Below are 19,263 nucleotides of genomic sequence, written 5' to 3' on the forward strand. Positions count from 1 at the left end.
CAGGTTAAGAACAGTTTCAGGTTAAGAACAGACCTCTGGAATGAATTAAGTACTTAACCCGAGGTACCACTGTATCTACTTGTTGTTACACAATTTTGTCATTTCTGCAGAACTTGGTGTTTGCCACTGTTCTGTTCTTTGAATTAGTGTGTTTCATAACTTTAAGTTAACATATTGAATCCTGGATGCTTTGGGGGGAATAAAGAAAGTCTCTACATTTTAAAATAAACAAACATGAAAAAGGTATTGATGTTCTGCTGTGGTTAGTGTAACCTGCATGAACTTTTATCTCAAAGCATTAAATATTAGTTTATTGTGTGGAATGGAACCAGTCTTATCATCATCAGGCCTTTAAGCAATAAGTACTGTATACCTTCAATAAATAGGTAAACAAGGAGATATGGGTATTTGACATGTTTTATTTATTTGAGGTATTTTCTTAGGACCAAGCAGTCCCAAGGTAGCTTCCAGCAAATAAAAATACAAAATATATTAGCCAAACAAACAAACAAACAAACAAACTATAGTAAAACTCCCCATTGAAAATAGCAGTAGGGCTCCACAACCATAAAACAGCCATAAGAGCAGCAGTCAACCCAGCATAATAATACCAAATTTTCTCATTCAGTAACTTTAAAAAAATTGCATAGCACAGTTAATCAGCAAACCAATTCATTTGCTCCTTCTCACAAAACAAATATTAAATGCACAAATCTTGCATTGTGTGTAACCTTGTACTTGGCAAATGATTAACAAGAAAGAAAATTTGTTATGAAAAGTTTACTCTCTTCCTGTATATAGCCCCACACTTGCTGTGCTTGATGTGTGAGTTTACAGCACCTGGAAAGTACTATGTGCTATTTTCTGTGGTAAGGCTGTTCTTTTCGAAGTTAGCTAGCAGACATTCTAAAAATGTGCTGTTTATCCATTTACTTAACTTCAAGGGAAAGTGTTGACTCTGTGTTACTTCTCAAAAACGGCTTCTGCTAACTAATTTTTCATTGTGGATTTTTTTTGAGGGGGGTGTTGCTCTTTGTAGTAGGTATTTCCTGTTCCAGAGCTTGTTTGGTCCTGGGCAGCTGAGGCATTTCAGTCAACCTCCAGAAACCCAGCAGCCATAGCGCTTGTACTTGTCTTCTCAGTCTTGGGAGTTGGGTTGGGGCGAGGATCACCACAAAACCTCCAGGACGATTCGCACCCACCTCTGCAGGCTTTAAAGCAGGCATCCCCAAACCTGGCCCTCCAGATGTTTTGGGACATTAAATTTCCCATCATCCCTGACCACTGGTCCTGTTAGCTAGGGATGATGGGTGTTGTAGTCCCAAAACATCTGGAGGGCCGAGTTTGGGGATGCCTGCTTTAAAGCTTGGAAGGAGGACTGTTCATCGTGGTGCAGAAACTCACTTACCATGGGGAATGACAAGTCGGAAGGAAGCCTGCTCTCAGCTCTAACCCCCTGCACTAACTCCTGGTTTGAGCTCTCTTTTCTGACAGCTGTCTACAGCTTACCCCTAACAACAACAACAACAACAACAACAACAACAACAACAACAACAACAATTTATTATTTATACCCTGCCCATCTGGCTGGGTTTCCCCAGCCACTCTGGGCGGCTTCCAACAAACACTAAAATACAATAATCTATTAAACATTAAAAGCTTCCCTAAACAGGGTTGCCTTTAGATGTCTTCTAAAAGTTTGGTAGTTATTTTTCTCTTTGACATCTGGTGGGAGGGCGTTCCACAGGGTGGGTGCCACTACCGAAAAGGCCCTCTGCCTGGTTTCCTGTAACTTGGCTTCTCGCAGCGAGGGAACCACCAGAAGGCCCTCGGCGCTGGACCTCAGTGTCTGGGCAGAACGATTGAGGTGGAGGCGCTTCTTCAGGTATACTGGGCTGAGGCCATTTAGGGCTTTAAAGGTCAGCACCAACACTTTGAATTGTGCTTGGAAACGTACTGGGAGCCAGTGTAGGTCTTTCAAGACCGGTGCTATATGGTCTCGGTGGCCGCTCCCAGTCACCAGTCTAACTGCTGCATTTTGAAAGATTTGAGACTGGGCGATAGTTAGCCATATTGGCAGATAAATGCACATGTTAAACTTGCTCATTTCAGTGGTGGTCAGTTTTTTGGGTGAAGTGTGCCACAAGTCAAGTCCAGAGTATATGATAGTGCCACAATAAACTACTAGTACCTTGGAGTAGGTTTGCCACTAATCTGCTGCATTCGAGAGCAGGCAAAAGCACATTGTTCGGGAGGAGGCAGGAAAGAGCCGCTATGCCACAGTCATTGCTGTCATGCTCTATCCAGGCCTATGGGTCCATGTGCTTCTATGAAAGTATGTCTCAAACCTCCATGATCCATGCTATGTGTGATATTTGTGCTGCAGGTTAGCCACCCATGTTTTCTCTGCATTTATAGTGCTGTTCCTTCACCACCTGTGGTGGAGGAGGGACTGTAGATCCTGGTTAGAGCACATGTGTTGGTTACGTATCTCCAATACAGTGCTGGTCTTGAATGGCCAATGGTTCAGTTGTTTAAAGCAGCAAGGTATGTCCCAGTGTGCATTCCCCATCACAGTGCATCTTTGTTATTTTCTGGCGCTGTTTAACTTGAAATAATTATAGCAAATGATGCATTACTTCTAATTCTGCCCTTTTAGGAGAAATGGTCATTTGGTTGCTGTTAAGCTTGTTTTGCCTTTTGTCAAATTCTAGTTAATGGTGTAAGACATGTGTTGGCAAAAGCCTTGGGGGGGAAACCTTACTTCCTACTTCATCTTAAATGTTTTTTTCCTATGAGCTTAATTACAGGGTTTTACCTTTCTTCTGTAATTAACCTTTCAGTTAATTCTGTTTTGTTTTTTTGCTTTTAAAAGCCTGTGATTTCTTGTAACAACTCATCTTCTCATTGACACATAACTGTAGACTGAGGACATGTTAGACAGCGCTTGCCTCCTCTAGAATATGAGCATCATTCAGTCTCTGCTTTCTGCATTCTTTTTTTAAAATATATATATGCACTAATATAGTAGTAGATAGCTTCTTGAGAAGTATGCTGAATAAAAGATATGTTATCTGTTTGCTTTTGGTAATTATGTCTAATAACTCTGCCCTAATTAGAGATAACACTAGGGGCCTTCGAGGCAACCTAGACAACCACCTGGGTTGCCCAAATTTCAGGTATCTCAGCCCTGCATATGCCAGGAGTTGGTGAGAGCTGAGCAGTGTAGCAGTGCTGCATAGCTCAGTTGTGGATTGTGTCCCTAATCTTGAACTACATCACTAGCTTGCACTTTGTCACTGCTCTCTAATTCTAACTAATTCGATACTTGTAGCATTGTTCCTTCGTTCCATTATAACTGTGTATTAGTTACAACACTTAGCATTCTTATGAAGGTACTTATTAATCCTTACTCTTTGTATTATTATTATTAGCATATTGGTATCATTTGTGGCCCTAACAACTAACGGGAGTTTTGTAGCTCTTTGGGTGTCACTTGTGTTAATTTCACTTTCTCTCCATCTCCCGCAAAACACAACAATAAGAGGGAAACAGCGGTGCCTGCTTGTGCATTCCTTTCTTCTTGCTTTGCTATAAATACTTGCAAATACAGTAAGCTACCTATGAATAGTTCACTGTAAAATGCACATAATGGTGTCTGCAATATTCTTGGGTGATGTTGTCAAATCCAGGCATTGGAACAGTAGAAGATGGCTTGGCGACATCCATTGCTTCTTCCAATATGTGGACTGACTTCCTGACATTTCAATTGTTTCTTGCATCTTTCTTCTTTGAGCGGTGCTAGCTTTTCAGAACTGTCTATATTGAAACTGTCACGATACAGTAAATATTGCAATGAACACCTTGCTGCAGCTCTCCTCTTTGCTGTTACTGCACAGTTCACTTGGCACTATTCAAAGTAGCCTTGCACCCAATGCCTGCAAACAGAAAATAAAACTTGGTAGTCGTTTGTTTACTTTTGAAGTTTATACCTTGTCCTTCAATGGTCAAATGGCATTCCAAGAACAGCCTTTAAAGGAGTTAAAAAATGCAAATATGATAAAAGAAGAAACCAGGCAAAGGGCCTTTTCAGCAGTGTCACCCACCCTGTGGAATGCCCTCCCATCAGATGTCAAGGAGCTGAGTAATTATATAACCTTAGAAGACATCTGAAGGCAGCCCTATATAGGGAAGCCTTTTAATGTGTAATGTTTTAGGATGTTTTTTTGTATGTTAGAAGCCACGCAGAGTGGCTGGGGTAACCTAGTCAGGTGAGTGGGGTACAATTTACTTATTTATTTACAAAATGTTTCCATTTAAATTGTGGGATGATCAAAATGCAACATTGTGGTTCATATCAACTGTTTCACAGGAAATTCATTATGCCACAGTGTTTTTCCCCAGTTGAGGAAACATTGCTGATGCTGATGTACTCCATGTATTTTGTATCTCTTTTTGCAAACTAAGGCAGAAATCCTGTGTTAGCCATTGGAGTCTCTCTCTCTCTCTCTCTCTCTCTGGGCCTTAAAGCAGTCAGAGGTTGTACTGTCCAATGGCAGCTGCCATCAAGAGAAAGAGGATATTACATGTCTATAGAACAGAGGAGGCTGTGGTTGCTATCCCTTGTAAATGTACTTCCAAGGTTACTTTGAACTACCTCTGCTCAAGTGTGAGCCTTGTAGCATTAGGCCAGTGATACAGCAACAGGCCAGTGATAAGCACAACTGCACTTTAAGGTCCAGTTCAGAAGTTTACCTCTACAACATGGCTGCTGCTGACAGTCACTTCTGCACATGGTTGAGCTGGAATGCACAGCAAGTACCCATGCCAGCACTGCCAGCCTGTCAGATGTGTGAGGCTCGCTCACTTACTCACAGTGCAATTTGGCTGATCCACATGGAAAAGCAGACTCAAACTTCGCAGCTGGTGTATGGAGGAGCCCCAGCCACACGAAAGTGATTTTCAAGAGCAACCACAAACCCATAATTTTGTGAATATAAAGCAAATGTTTTTAGTGTGGAGCTCAGCATAATATTTAATAAAGGCATAGTTTGTCAAATGCTGTAGGATTTTCTGAGACCACTACTATCTGTAGGTCCTTCTTGTCATTTGTGGGAGTAGATGCACTTACATTTCTGTCAGTTTCTTTGTATTCTATTTCTGAGCAGTAAAAAAACCACAGAGATAGGCTGAGGATCCCCCCCCCCCAGCTTTTGACAAAACCTGCCTCAATGCCAGATGAACAAAGAGCTAAAGGTGAAAATGTTCACAAATCCATATGTTTCTTTGGCCACAGATGCTGTGGGAAGTATCCATGTAGATACTTGACAATATCTGCAAGCCCAGACAGTGAGTCTAAGACTCTCTAAACCCAGGATCAACAGCTCTCTCTCTAATACCCTGGTAGGGGCAAATCTAATTTCATTAAGCAAGGCATATTCCCTTTGATCCCGTCACTTGAAGCTATCTTTTTCTTATTAGCCAACAATGTCTGGACAAGTTAATGCATTGTTAGCTGTGAGCTACTTTCAGAAGGGACATTTTTGTGCCTTGCTGTGAAATCATTGTGACATACCTCTGTTCTGAAATATTTGTCAGGATCTTCACAGTCACTAATGGGTGTTGGAGGTGGGGGAGAAAAGAGGAGGAACAAAGTAGCTTAAAGCAACATTACCTAGCCAGACCATTAAATATGTTTTCACATATTGCTTTCTCTTGGGCAAAGGTAAAATCAACTTTCCTCTTCTCTCCCACGTTTGTTTGTTTGCATTCTAAGAAGGTTCCATTTTATTGCGGTTTAGTAGTCTTGAAGAATTGTTTACTATTGCTACTAATAATACAAATTAATGAAACATTCATTAAATGTGTTTTATGAATGCATAATAATATTAAAAGGCACCATTATTCATGACTAAGTAATGTTTCTGCAACAACCCTGCAAACTAGGTCAGAATTATTATTATTCCCAGTCTGCATGCTAAGTGAATAGTGACTTCTAATGCGTACATGGCTGAGGTGAAGTTTTGAATATGGCTCTCTCACTCTTAGCGACTATGATTTGGCAGCCTATAAATCGTTAACACCTGAAGAGCACTAGCAAAATTCAGTAACAGTCATTGCTTGAATGAATGCTGAACTTACCTAGGGCGTTAGCTGGTGATAAATGCCTGACATTTCTTTACTGCACCTACATACTCTATTTATTTCTTACTCTCTCCTAGATACAAAATTGCTAAAGGTAAGAATAGGTAATAACATCCCTACAGGCTGCATCCTGCTTTCCAGGGCTCCTCCCTAGACCACACGCCCCGTGTGTGATGACTCATTTGCTGGCTGGTCCTTTTCCGAAGAATAAAGGGAGAAAAACTTTGATGGTGGAACACCCTCAGCAATCTTAAGATGTGTCTTGCAAACTTCATTGATTTCCCCTGGCTGAGCAGTCTCAACACTACTCACCTGTGCTGTCTTTATTGCTGGGAAGTTCATAACAACATGCATCAACATCTTTTTCTTAACTGTCACACTGAACAGATTTCCTGTTGTTGTGCATAGTTTCTGTGGGATCTAGAAGATTGTTTTGCGTGGTGGTTGTTGTGTGTGGAAATCGCTTGCACTTTAACCAGCAGCCCTAAATTGCAGGCTTGATAATTATGTTTTTGTTGACCCATATACATATTAATGAAGGTGAATTGCTCTTTTGTGTTGGGAGCTTCACTGACAGACTTTAAAATTTGTTTGATAAGGGTGGACCCATTTTCTTCGAGGCCGTCCTGGCTGGCTGTCTGGCTGACTGAATGTGCCCCTAATTGTACCAAGTTACCGTATCCAAGTCCTATGTCATTGATCACCATTGGCAGAAGCAAGAAAACTTGTTTTGATTTTTTGTCATAGCAGCGGTTTATTAATTATCCATAACAATACATAATAAATAGACATGAAAGAGAACAATAAGTAAAGGGTTTTTTTTTTGGGGGGGGGAATAGAAGTTTGAAAAACAAATATGTCTTCTTTTTTGAGTGGATAAACTTCTAAATAAATGAAATAATGCCCTTGTTACAACATCGGACTTACAGAAAATATACTGAATTGATGTAGCAAACTACATTCAACCATGATGGCTGGGGGTGGGAAACTGCTGAGAGATGAGATAATTTTATATATGTGTGAACTTATGGGATCAAATAAAATTCTAATTGAAGTAAAGGGTTTCCTATGTTAAACCCTAGGGAAGGGCAAGTCTATATCCTAACAATAATTATGTTTTATGTCCGGTTGCTTACAAGTAAGAGAAACTTGAGTATATACGTTGTGTGGTAGATCTGTTAGGAGAAGCCGAGGAAAACTTTGTGTGAGGCATTGTATATTGATATGACACAGGTAAGCAGATTACCCTGAAGCTAGTCAGCTATTAAAACTGCTCTCGACTGTTTAACTTCTGTGGGGAGGATAGGAGCGGGGTTGGTGTAAATATTTGCACTCTAATCTTTCTAAAAGATCTGGAGAATGTTGATGTGCTAGTTCAGATGTGCTGCAGCTTAATTTCTGTATAGTCCGGTTTCATGGGGTCAGTGCACTGGTATGCCAGCCAGAGCATTGTTTTGTATCGCTTTCTGTCTCTTTTTTACAGGCACAGCTACTCCCAGTTATGCTGTTGTTTCAAAAAGAAGTGAGTGAACCTATTGAGTTGTGCAACTGTTGTATAAAGAAAAACAAACTCACCTATGAGGAGTTATCTCATTACAAAGCTCTTGGTAAAGCTGCAACTTACTAATCAAGAAGCTACTTGATGAAATATGTAATTTTAGAAATGCCTTCCTTTTTACCTGAGCACAGAGGTAGGAAACCTAAGGCCCGGGGGCCGGATGTGGCCCAATCACCTTCTCAATCCGGCCTGTGAATGTTCTGGGAATCGGCATGTTTTTACATGAGTAGAATGTGTCCTTTTATTTAAAATGCATCTCTGGGTTATTTGTGGGGCATAGGAATTCGTTCATTCTCCCCCTCCCCCCCCAAATAGTCCAGCCCACCACATGGTCTGAGGGACAGTGAACCGGCCCATGGTTGAAAAAGGTTGCTGACCCCTGTGAGTTACATCCACAGTGTGTAAAAGCACCAGGTTTATTTATCAGAAAGTTATACATACAAAAACTTCAAGATGTAAAAAATATGTTTGGTTCAAGTTCCACAGCTGTTGCAAACTCTCTAGAAGGATGGCTTTATGCAAACCACTATATCTTGGCTAATAATATTGGCCTATCCAACAGGGTTCATATAATGATTACAGAGATACTGTGTGTGGAACTCTGTGTTACTGATGAAACTATCAAATTTTGTGTCACCTTTAAAAAAACAACACCTTTTGGGTGTGGAAAGTTCTGCTTCTGAATGTTGCTATGGAAACTGGAAGAGGACCATCTTAAAATCCAGATCACTATTGTGGACAGTGTTGGTTGCCACATTCAAAGGCCACATTCAGACTATCATTTGGCTCTATAAATAATAGTTTATGAAGTTATGTCTGAGTGCTGTGGCCATTATTATTTTATTATTTATTAAATTTCTATACAGCCCTTCATCCAAGGATCACAGGGCAATTGACAATATAAAAAGACAAAAATACACAACATGGTAACAAACAAAACAACAGCCCTCACCCCGCCATAGATTTTTTTAATTAAGCCATGTGTTTCTCCTTTGCCTCCTTCCATCTTGTGGGCTTCATTGCAGAGATCTTGAATTATGCCAGAGTTCCTTGTTAGGTCTAAATTTGGGAACCTTTGCCTTAATAATGTCTGTTAATAAACCAGAGGCCGGATTAGATTGAAGTGAGAAGAGAGGAGTAGTCTCTTGGGCCATCACCACCCTGAACTTCTGAGTTCAGTGAAACTACCAAGAGAACTCCTTCTGCTGATCCTGAGAGGTTCTGTAGGGGGAAGATGGTCTCTTAATCATATTTGGGGCCTATCAATTAGGCCTTTTAAGCAATGGGCTGAGCATTTTTAATTGGGCCAAGAAACAAACTGGCAACCACACCTCTATGTTTTATTAGCAATGGTGGAAAAAACCCCCAGCTGGTTTGGGTCCAAGACATACATTTGAGTATATCTAAAAATAAATCACCCCTTGACACACAATTGTACATGACAATTATGAGATGATAATTTTTGTGAAGAATGAAGTGTCATAAATATGCCACTTAAATAGGGTTGAATATTTGGTCATGGCTGACAGGAAAATGAGTTAGAAAATAACAGAGACGTTTTAAAGAAATCTCCAGGCTTTTTGTGCTGTACTTTTTGCATAGATTCTAGAGGTTATCTCCGAAAATGATCTTTGTTCAGTATGTGAGAAAGCTCCGAGGTATGCAGCTACAATGAATGTTAGACTTGGAGAGCAGCACAGTGAGGAGTTTCAGCTGCTACTGCTTCCCTTCAGTTGAGCTGGTTGCAGGTGTTTGCATTACTGTACAGTGGTACCTCGGGTTAAGTACTTAATTCGTTCCAGAGGCCCGTTCTTAACCTGAAACTGTACTTAACCTGAAGCACCACTTTAGCTAATGGGGCCTCCCGCTGCTGCCGCTGCGCCCCCAGAGCACGATTTCTGTTCTCATCCTGAAGCAAAGTTCTTAACCCGAGGTACTATTTCTGGGTTAGCGGAGTCTGTAACCTGAAGTGTATGTAACCTGAAGCGTATGTAACCTTTTTTAGTCCACGGTCAACTTCCATTTTGCCATCATTTACTGCACTTATTTCTACTACCAAGTGCAAAAAAACCCCGTTTGTTTAATTTTAAAAAGGTGTTGCATTCTTTGCCTGTAGAATAGTACAGTGGTACCTTGGGTTACAGACACTTCAGGTTACAGACTTCGCTAACCCAGAAATAGTACCTCGGGTTAAGAACTTTGCTTCAGGATGAGAACAGAAATCGTGTGGTGGCGGCACGAGGCCCCATTAGCTAAAGTGGTGCTTCAGGTTAAGAACAGTTTCAGGTTAAGAAAGGACCTCCAGAATGAATTAAGTCCTTAACCCGAGGTACCACTGCATCTGAAGTGCTTTTGAATTGTTACAAAAGCCATAATATTAGCAGCAATAAAAACAATTATTACGAGCATGAAAATCATGATAAAACTAAGCTCAAACCATGGTATTTGTGCTGTGGCTAAAGTTACTTCACACATCATGGGACAAATCTGGTAGAAGCCGTTTGGGTACATAGGTGATCATCCCCCTTTTTTCCTTTTAGAAATAATCTCATTAGCCTAGCCTAGCAGTGCCATTTTGAAATGAGCATGTTTTTCCCTGAAAAATTGGGTTCATGGACCAGGATAGTTTGAAAAAGATTTATGGAGAATTAGAAAGCTTCTCAGAACTATGTGATATTTTAGTTGGTTCTAATAAAGATATTGCTTTTTATCTGGAAATGTTTGGTAACAGAAATCTGGTCATCTTACTGGATTTTTTTTTGGGGGGGGTGGGTTGTCTCCTAAAGTTACATGGGCAGAATGGCAAATTTTAAATACCGCTCCTGTGTTTGCTAATTGAGTTGTTTGAGGTTGTAGTGCTCAATATGTCTTGCCTCTTTCACTTATATTCTAATTTAATTCACCATGGTTTCATTCTTTCATTCCTAGAGACTGTTGCTTACAAACCTCACAGGCAGATTTTTCTGGTTAAAAATCAGTGGTTTCCTGTGATTCATTGTTTGCAAGTCACAGTGAGATCTTTAGGTGCAAAGCAGTATAGATATGCAAAGTGGGATTTAGACAAGAGTTGCTAAGACCAGCCTTGTCCTGATTAGCAGCTTAAAAGTAATGGAAAACATGGATGAGAGTATTCATTCAAAAGATTATTAGCAGGGCCAGTGGGGGTGGGGTAGGAGAGCCATTTTGTCCCAGGGTCTCAGGATAAAAGGGGACTTCAAATTTATTTTTTCAGCACTTGATAAGTTTTGCAACTTCTTTTTTTATGCACATACGACCCAAATGTTTGCTACAAAAGCATTTATTAAATAAGAAAATGTATATTCAGATTATTTCTCAATCTATTTTTGGTGCCTTATGTTGTTTTTAGGTCTTGTCATTTCAATTTTTATTATGGCTAGGGAGTTTCAAAAGCTAGATGTGACCCGGGCCTTCCTGGACCTCTTAGGGGGCCTGATTATTAGGCAAAAGTTTTAGTATCCTTAAGTTATCAAGAAGTCATGTGTGTTTACTGAGAGAAAATGAAAAATAGATTGCCTGTGCCCAAGGATCACAACACTGGCTTTCTGCCAATTTTGAGTAAGGCTGTAATAATGAAGAAGTCCAAAGATTGATTTGGAATGAGGTCATATTTATGTAAATATGCAAATCAGGGCCACATTCTAGGAGACTAAAGCTTTTGTAATTATTTGAACAGAGGCCTGGGGCTCTTTTCATCTACTCAGCCGGAGTTAGACAATATATTACTTGGCTTGATGTGTGTCAGATTCTCTCTATGAATAAGGCATAATATAGTATCTTTCACAGGTTATTTCATATAGTTAGGGCCACTTTGAATGTGGTAACAGTTCTATGGTCTTGCTAAATGTTAGTTTTTTCATTGAGAGCAGGGAATAATTAAAAAGCCTTTGCCTGTGAGACAGATTTCATGGAAAACTTGGGGTTTTCAGTGCAAGTAAAAACTAGAAACTACCCCTCTCTGGTTTGTGTGTGTAAATCACAGGAAGGAAACTAGTCTTGGCTGCAGAAAAAAAATATGTTCCCAAGGAAAGGAAAGGGTGTAACCTAATTAAGAGGAAAGGGTGTGGATTTGATAATAATTTCAGGAAGCAATAAATAATTCAATTCTTGTCCAACCATCCATCCAACAGCAAACACTGATATTTGTTTGCTATTTAGTTTTTCAAGTTCTTTAGGCTTGTGATACAAAGTAAATGAAGATCGCCCATCTTCTTTTTTGGGACATGCAAAGTGAGTTCATGTAAATGTAAAGGATTCTGACATGAAAATCGTATTTTCGTGCAAAGCTACTCTGACACAAATTGCTATGGGTAGGTGCCCCCTCAATATATTAGTTTTTTGGAGTAAGGGGAAAGTTATCCATTAAATAGAACACAATATGCTAGCAACACAATACAGTCGTGCCTTGGATCCCGAACGCCTTGGAACTCGGATGTTTTGGCTCCCGAACACCGCAAACCCGGAAGTGATTCTTCTGGTTTGCAAACGTTGTTTTGGAACCCGAATGTCCGGTGGGGCTTCTGCAGCTTCCAGTTGACTGCAGGAGCTTCCTGCAGCCAATCGGAAGCCGTTCTTTGGTTTATGAACGTTTTGGAAGTCAGACTTCTGGAATGGATTCCATTCAACTTCCAAGGTACAACTGTATATAGCAGGCTGTAAAAATCTGTGCTTTCCTTTTCTGGTCCACAACAACTGTATGAGCCTGTCTAATGAAGAACCATCCTTTGTGTGGAAGATCCTACCCTATATTACTTAGCCAAGATCAGTTTCAAGAAGACCTGAACCGTTCGGTGAAGGAGGGGGGCAGTGTACCGTGATCTGAAAATACCAACACTTATCCCTTTCCCTGGGCTAGACCTAGGGGGATGTGGAGCCAGGACAAATCACACTGTGTTCCCCACACCTTTCCTTCATCCACTCCTGCTCCTGGTGGTGGCATGCTCCTCCTTATTTTCCTGTTGCTTTAGCAATGGCAGCGCCAGCAAGCTCTTCTGCCACCTGCCTCCCTGCTCTAGGCATTGAGGAGGTGAAAAACCTCACTGGGTGGGTGGAAGACAGCTGGGCACCAAGCACCCCCCTCCCAAAAGTAGTTGGGCTGGGGTCATCACCCATTCATTCCCCACACACCCAGGGATAGCCCTAGTGCCCCCAGCCAGGTGCCATTGTAATTGGGACAAAACCTCTGTTCCTGTGTTACTCACATGTAGGGCATATTTATTTTGGAGCAGGGCCACACTTTTAACATTGCCCCTGATGTTGTGTCCTCTTCCTCAGTGTGGCACTTTGTTGACTGTAAAGAAACCCCAGTGCATGAGCTGTGCAGAGGCTCCACATGAATACTGGGGACTGGCATTTTCTGTACTCTCCGGGTCCAGGGAGGGCCTGTTAAGAAAAGGCCACGCCACTGTGTCTTTCAAGATGGTAGCTATAAGTCCCTCGCACAGTGAAGCATTAGCCATCCAATCAATATCTTCCTTCTAGATTTTGCCAACTGTAATTGGTAAGGGACCAAGAGGGTGTGGAGTTGGCCTCACCAGTCCATGTCTTCAGGCCACAACAACTTAAACATATCCCATAGATTGTAAGAAGACAGTGTTCCATGTGAGTGTGGCTTCTGGTCCCCACAATTTTAATTGCTGGGAGCCCACCGTAGCTCAAATGCTGAGGCTAGCAGTGGTCTCGCCATTGGTGACACATCCTTCCGAGGTGTTGAGATATTAGCAACTCTTTATGGTAGCTAAAGTGTGGGGCTGTAGTGGCAAGCGTATTGTTCTCTCAGCTTGATATGAGAGAATCTGCCCTAGGGGATAGTACTGGTCTGTTTTCCGTGACTGCCTTAAGGATTGCTGAGCTAAGGTATACAAGGTGCTTTTTATGCTTTTAAGCATGACGTATAAACACTAATTATTACTTTGCAGTATGCCAGACTAGTTAATAGCTACTTGCCTGGTTGCCTGTATTTAAAGGTTCTGGAATTGCTTACAGTATCAAACAAACTTTCTAAACCCAACCTAAAAGTATTATTTAAGTAACGGTTTCACAGCTCTCAGTAGCTTCCCTCTCCTCAGGCCAGAGGAAAGTGAATATTGCCCCTACCTCTTCCTAATTCCTCTCAGGAAGCACAACACATGCAAGCTGTATCTAGTGGATCTGTCATACCGTTGCACCTAGTGTGTGTGTGTGGGGGGGGAATATTCCAAAAAACTGTGCAGAGAAACTTTTTAGAAGCTGGCTCCTTTTTCATTCTGTTTTTAGGGCAAAAATGACTGATACAGGGTTTGTGTATGCCATAAAATGTTTTGCACAGTAAAAAGCTATTGAATTTAAATGGGTTTTGCTTCAGCTGAATGTATTTAGTATGAGGATGTTCACTCCCTTTTATTTCTTACAATGTGTTTGTTTTAATCCACCTTTTCCCTCCTGGAAAGAGGAAATAACTGTCATTCTTTTAGAAGGGAAATGAACTGCTAAAGTTGTTTCCTACTGTTGCCCATCTTTTGACCCTTCGTCTTCCTCTTGTGAAACACTCCTGTGCCCTGACCCCCTGTGACTAAAGCTGTGGTAAATTTTGGAATGGAAGAATGGACTATGTTTCAATGTGCTGTACTTGAAAGCAGTTAAAGTGCAAGGACTTCATTTTTATTTTGGTACCCTCTGTACATACATTAAATTAGTCAATGGCACTCTGCTCATCTGTAAGCTGAACCCCACATGGGAAATTTACTAGTGATTTTACTCCTGTTGTTCCATTGCTGTCATTCCACCAATACCGAATTACACCCAGTTGTCTCGTTCACATTTTTAATAGGATATGTATTGGATGGAGGACGAGGAGAGAGGATTGAGGTTGAAGAAAGAGTTGTGATTGGAGGGGCACCCTTTTCCCATCCTTTGGACCCCCGGGAAGCTCAGCAAACCTTCTGCACCTGGAACTGGGTGTGGAGACAGCTGTGGGCAGGCTGAGGAAGTACCCCTCGCCTTGGGCCTGCCCATGAAAAGCAAGTCTAGAGTGAGAGACTAGACTAGAGTTCCAGGAACTCCTCTTCTTGTGATACTTTTGTGGGTGAGGTGAGAGTTTGTTTGGATCCTGGGTGAGAACCTGGAGGCTGAGAGGGAGTGTGCATCAGAAGAAGAATGAATTTATATTGATTTATATATATATTAGCATCTTTGTATTAATGTAACATTTTTATATGTAATTGTGTATTTTTGTAATATTTTGTTTAAGTTGTCTGTTGTTGCTTCAGTTTTCTGTGCACAGCTTAGAGAGATTTTTTAGTATATTAAGAGGTATATAAATTTTAAAAAATCAAATCAAATAGGAAGGGCATTTAACATGTAGGAGCCGGAGTTTCAGCCAAATATTTCTGCAAACATTTCCACATTATCTAATAACTCCCGGACATTTTTAATTACATGTTTATAATGGCACATTTTAATTACAAGCTTAATGTGTGAAAACAGAATTTACCTGTCTATTAATGAACAGTAAGGTATTAATTCATAACCCAGTGGGGGATTCTGAGTATTATCTGTGTCAATATGCTTTGTCCTTCATAGAGTGTGACCTCCTTGGCCAACGTGAACAGCTGAAGGACTCATTGGTTTGGTTATGGCAATTTCTTCAATATTGCATTTCACCTCTGGGACATATAAAATTATTGTATACTACTTTATACCACTAGAGGTCAGTATAAACAAAGAAATAACGGTTGTATGAAACATTTTGTAAAGGAAACCCTGATTTCTGCAAAATAAAATAACATACAGTATTAAAAAGCTAAATAATATATATCTCAAAGCCAGCCTGTATTTCTTCTTCTGTAATAAATACTGGTTTAGGCAAACCTGTGATTAACCAAGGTTACCCATCTTATCCACTCTTTTAGATAAGGCTGATCAGTAGGTGATTATTTTGCTAATTATTGTGAAAATATATCTAGCATACTGTTACTAAGTAAGTGGCTCTTGTGGTGTTCTTGAGTGGGTTTCTGGTTATAACGTTAAAAGAGAATTTTAACATTTCTTTCTAAAATTATGTTCAGAGCAATCCTAACTGTGTAATACTGTAACGTGCCCTGGCAGTCGGGACTTTACAGTGAAGGGCAGGCAAGCAAGTCATACATATACATACACTTGCTTGCAGGATCATCGCCTTGTCGTGGTGAGTGGGCTTGCACGTTCCTATGACCCTTGTGAGCAAAGCCGTCTGGAGTCTCTAACTCCCAGCAGGGTCACCCAAGGCGGTACGGTCGAAGGGGAGGAGCTAGACAAAGAATGATCCAAGAAGTCCTCAACGACAGAACAGGCAGAAAATAACAAGCAGTATATTACATTGGCTGTGACGGCAGATGAAGGCTGCAGCAGATAAGAATCTACCAGTCGTTGTGATACTCATGCCATCGGAATAGAGTCTAACTGTGAAGACTGTGCATTGGTCAGCGTGCACTGATCTACACACACAAAACAAATTCATGTACAGGCATCTTCCAAAAATCCACCCCAAACCCAAAAAAGTCCCATGGCGATCGGCAAATGGTAACGGGCAAGACCATGGAATCTGGAAGCCCCTAGTAGTGAACCAGCCTGTGGGCGGTGGATACAGATTCACTCGTTCTGACTCAAGGAATGAGGCAGTTGTGTAGCTCAACAGCTGAGCAGTCCTATTAAGGATACACTCTGCTCACCATGAAAGGGGGGGGGTTTAGAAAAGTTCCCCTAAACATAGTCTGCCTCCCTTTCCCCCTGACTGGATTACTGCGGCACCCAGCAGTTGTAAAAGACAATTGAACTTTGGAACAAGGAATATACGGACTTTGTTGGATAACACATATACTGAGTCTTCCGAGCTCAGGATCGCCATCATTGCAAGAGAGTTGCAACGAATAAAAAGGAGGCTACACATTCTTCTGGCAAGGTCTACCTGAACAAGAACATCAAATACATGGAGAAGGTTTTGCTATCAAAAATGATCTTGTGAAGCTCTCGTCAGGAGTCCCTACTGGCATTTCAACCCTTCGAATAAAACTCACCAAAAACCAACAGGCTGCTATTCTAAGCGCTCATGCACAAACACTGGATGCCGATGAAGACATTAAAGAAAAAAATTAGTCGCAGCTGGATGCCATGCTATCAGATAAAATTATCCTCCTGGGTGATTTTAATGCAGGAGTTGGGCAAGATTTTGATCTATGGCCTGGGACTATTGGGAAAGAAGGAATTGGCAACAGCAACCAGAATGGAATCTTACTTTTGACAATATGTGCAGCGCATAACCTCATTATTACCAACATACACTTTCAACAAAAATAAATTTAAAACCTCATAGAGGCACCCTTGGTCACACCACTGGCACCTCTTAGACTATGTAATTGTTCAAGCTGAAAAAATCTGTGATGTGCTCCTTTGCCAGAGCTATGACGAGTGCTGATGACACTGAAAGGCCACTGCCAGTCAAGAGTAGATAATTATGGGATGGAAGGTACTGTAACTTACTGGCCAAAATATGCTTTGCAACTGGAGCAGATGGAAAAATGGTCTGACTTGTGTTTGGCTGTTTTCATTTCCCTATTCATGAGCTAAGAATGGAACTCAATATCTAGTACAGCTGTAATCTTAAAGGGCAGCATAAGGATCTGATCAAAATCTAAATATTTAAATCTAAAATTCAATCATTCAAACACTGTTTCTTTTAAAGTAAAATTCATTTAGCAAATTTTCAGGCTGCCCTTAAATTGAGTTAGGACCGGAGTGCTGGGACATCTGGCTCATTCATTAAAGGATGCTCAGCTTTTTCTTACAATGCTTGTCTACAGAACTCATCATTTTCTTGTCTTTTCCTTTTTCTATTTAGCTTAGTGTTCAGATATTTCTGTACAAAGTATATATTTTAATTCAGAATAGATTCTCGGAAGATGCGGTGAAGTCTTAAAAGCCAAAAATTGGCAAGAAGTCTGGAAAAACGAGGGTTGCGGCAGTAAACTTGAGATGTATAATTTTACCAATCTAATGATATTTGACAGTTTCCCCTTTTCAAGAACTTTCCTATGTAAACATTGCCGAACTGGAGTATTGTAAAAGCCACTTAAAAAAACATTCTTTACTGGCTGGATTTAAAGCTTTTGTTTGGCCATGTTTTCTTTTTGGCATATATTACATCCTCTTTCCCTCTTCTGTCTGTTTTAGTTTCAGGTTTGTATAGTGGTTTCCTTTTGCCGTTCGTCTTCTTAGATTCTCTGAGGTCAAGTGGTTACTAGTGAAAGCTGAAATATGAGCAGAGTAGTGTTTTATATACTCCCCACCCCTCACTAATGAGTTCTGCTAGAATTTTCCAAGGCGTTTACAGTCATGGACCAAAACTATACTGTGGGTTGACAAGAGACAGAGCTACAGTAATATGTAATTATATGTATATCTTTATGTTTTATCTCAAGTATGGATCAGAGTTGAATACAGGATTAGGAATTGGTCAGGATAGGACAATATCTAAAGGCAAAAGCAGTGGGTTGTATTGTGAGGAGTGATTTGTTGCAAGGTCCAAATGGCATCAGATTTGGGGCAGAGTTCATGCATGTTGAGAGAATGCAGGGCTGCTGTTAGGTTAGAGCTGGGCTCAAGAACAATCTGACTGACACGTTTTGTACCAGCTGAAATTTTCAAGTACCATAGTCTTCAAAGGCAGCCCCATATACAGTGCATTAGGGCTGGGTGGTATAGCAATATATAGTCCAAAACTGGTTTGAAGTCCATATCGGAATATCGGTTTCATAGTTTTTGACCTGGCAATATATCGCGAATCATGATGTGTGTTAGGGCTAGGCGATATATTGTCCAAAACTAGTTTCAAGTCCATATCATTGTATTGGTTTCACCATTTTTGACCTGGAAATATATTGCAAATCATGATGTGTGTGTGCTATGTCAAAATCCCAATGTGGGGGGAAATGTGAAGCTAGCCAAAGCCTCTACATATCTCCATCCTTATTTTAGACATCGTGATATATTAATATATCACGATGTTTAGCTGGTGATGTATCATGATGTTGAAAACCAGATAGTGCCCAGTCCTACAGTGCATTGGAACAGCCATGTTGGATCAGACTGTAGGCCTTTAAGATCCAGTAACCTTTTTCCTACACTGCCCAACTATATGCCTATAGGAATGTTCTAACAAGCAGGACCATGACTGCAGTAGCCCTCTCCAACTTTTCTCCAGTAACTTGAGACAGTATGTAGCTAACAAGGAGTGCTTGAATGCTGTGTCTTACATGCTACCAGAACATCTTGGTATAGAGAAGAACCAGAATAATATATTTAGGCTGGTTAACCTAACTACCTTCCCTCTGCAATTCTCTGAGCTCGCCACGTTCTCCAGAGGAATGGGCAGCCTTTGGAAGAGTGTGACTGCTGAGGAAAGGGAGAATTTTTAAAACTCCTCTACCCCCCCTTTCAGTCACAGAAGACTCAACTGCAGTAAGAAGTACACAATTAGATATGTTCTATTGTTTTTCTTCAAATATTCACATTTCTTTTTTTTATAATAA

The 19,263-nt window shown here is 40.7% G+C and overlaps 2 protein-coding genes across 4 annotated transcripts in view; both read left to right on the plus strand.

Moving 5' to 3' along the window:
• TRAPPC11 (trafficking protein particle complex subunit 11) overlaps positions 1-19,263 on the plus strand; it is a 72,323-nt gene that overhangs the window by 46,992 nt on the left and 6,068 nt on the right. Inside the window, exon 30 of one of the 2 annotated variants that reach the window (XR_014223473.1) lies at positions 15,281-15,407. The exons of the other annotated variant lie outside the window; for it this stretch is intronic. The gene's annotated coding sequence lies outside the window, so the exon portion shown is untranslated. The remainder of the gene's footprint in view (positions 1-15,280; positions 15,408-19,263) is intronic. 2 annotated transcript variants of the gene reach the window in all.
• The window catches only part of STOX2 (storkhead box 2), a 129,947-nt gene that overhangs the window by 8,581 nt on the left and 102,103 nt on the right, over positions 1-19,263 (plus strand). The window lies entirely within an intron of this gene.

This window comes from Podarcis vaucheri (assembly GCF_965113315.1).
Source record: "Podarcis vaucheri genome assembly, chromosome: 9".
In the NCBI taxonomy this organism is placed as follows: domain Eukaryota; kingdom Metazoa; phylum Chordata; class Lepidosauria; order Squamata; family Lacertidae; genus Podarcis; species Podarcis vaucheri.